Below are 2,220 nucleotides of genomic sequence, written 5' to 3' on the forward strand. Positions count from 1 at the left end.
CGGTTTCTGAGCACTTTCTTATTTCCTGGCACAGGATATTCTCGGCTCACCTTCTACTGTCTCTGCCCCAGCCCGAGAATCACCCAGTTCTCCAGGGAGTTCTGGCTCCTCTGTCGTGGCGAAAGATACTGAGAAATCAAGATATGGGCACTAGGTCTGCTCGTTCCTATCAAGATAGGGCTTCGCTCAGGCCCTCCCAACAGACAGGGCTAAAGAACGCACGCGCACAGGTCCCCCAGGGTGCAGCGTGCTCACGTACATTCATGCCCACGTTCACAGCTGTACTTACAGCCATGTCTATCTAGAGATTGAAAAACACGAATTCACAAGAACAATCCAATCTAATACCACAGTTAATTCTCATCCCCCCTCTTCCATATCTGTAACTCCTTCTGGCAGCGAGCTACCTGCTGTGCCACCCAGGCGCCCCTTTTTCTTTTCTTTTAAAAAACTTATTATGAGGGGCACCTGGGTGGCTTAGTTGTTAAGCGTCTGCCTTCGGCTCAGGGCGTGATCCCGGCGTTCTGGGATCGAGCCCCACATCAAGCTCCTCCGCTATGAGCCTGCTTCTTCCTCTCCCACTCCCCCGCTGTGTTCCCTCTCTCGCTGGCTGTCTCTGTCTGTGTCAAATGAATACATAAAATCTTTAAAAAAAAAAAAACTTATTATGAACTCATAGCTTGAAAACTATCTTAGCTTTTTTCCAAGTTGTCAGGGAGTAAGGTCAGCTGTGGGACAGACGGCATTGCATAGGGCGCCCACATGACCGAATATGACATGTTTCAGTCCATTGCAGTTATTATTTTATCGATGATCAAACTCACCCATCTTTGCCCAGTGGAAGACTTTTCAAGTTGCTACTAACTAGTAATCTTTGATATAACAAATTTTCCAGGGTCATCTTATACATTTTGTGCCCCAGAACTGGAATCCATCATTTCTTCAAAGATCTTGGATCCCCAGGGTGCCTGGGTGGCTCAGTCTGTGAAGCGTCTGCCTTCGGGTTGGGTCATGATCCCAGGGTCCTGGGATCGAGCCCCTCACTGGGCTCCTTGCTCAGTGGGGAGACTGCTTCTCCCCCTGCTTGTCCTCTCTCTGTCAAATAAATAAGTAAAATCTTTTTTAAAAATCTCGGATCCCCATATTTTAGATAATAGTATTTAGAGACCATAATCTGGTTTATAGAAGTGTTTAATATTAGTGGGTTAGCTACCATTCCCAGGTCTTTCCACTATATAGAAAATGGACAGAACTTTAAAAATAGTAACATACTTCCTGAATTCATATTCATACTCTCTATTCAGACTCAAGATTACAGGGCTTTCACTTAACCTCATCAGTCTTATATCCATATAATCCTTTCTTTCACATTGAGCAGAAAACCCAATAAAACCAATTTAATTACTCACTTCCTTATCTCACAATATAAGCCCAACAGTCTCAAATAAACAATACCAGCATTATCTTTAGTAATATGCATCTCAATAAACAGTTTAAAAAGGTTTTTTGCAGCTGTTTTTATTAGGGTATATCCCCTTTGGGCTGATAATCAAATTAATTTAATTAATCAAATCACTTGAAACAGTTCTTCTCTGTGTAATTATGCTACCACGCCAGTCAATACACAGGTTTCTTTCCTACATTTTGCTTTCACAGTTTAGATCATTTTTTTTCAATTTTTACGAATTCATTTTTTCAAAATTAAATTTTTTTATAATTGTGGAAAATTTTTCAAGTTTCTAAAGCCACATCTACAAAACTAGTTATCTTCAAAGAAGTCTTCCAATGCAATCTACTAAAATTGGAGCGTCTCCTAGGCATGCTCAGAGCAGCGTGGGCACCTCAGTCCCGAAATTTTACAGAATCAACTGTCTGGCCGATCTCTCCTAGGCATGCTCAGAGCAGCGTGGGCACCTCAGTCCCGAGATTTTACAGAATCAACTGTCTGGCCGATCCTCAGTTATTCACATCAAAACGTTCTGTGGTTGGAATATAAGTTCGATGTTGTAACAAAGACCCTTAAATAACAATAACGTGCAGTTCTCGCTTAAGAGTTCCAGTGGAAGCTCTCTAGGGCTGATGTGACCGCGCTGTAGCGCGAGGGCCCTTCTTTCCCCTTGTTTGTGACTCCACTACCCTCCACACGTGGCTTCGATCTTGTGATCCCGATGGCTGCCCCAGACCCTGTCTCACGGCAGCCAGCAAGAAGAGCAAAGGGGA

Source organism: Ursus maritimus, unplaced genomic scaffold, assembly GCF_017311325.1.
Source record: "Ursus maritimus isolate PB19 unplaced genomic scaffold, ASM1731132v1 scaffold_24, whole genome shotgun sequence".
NCBI classification, from domain to species: Eukaryota; Metazoa; Chordata; class Mammalia; order Carnivora; family Ursidae; genus Ursus; species Ursus maritimus.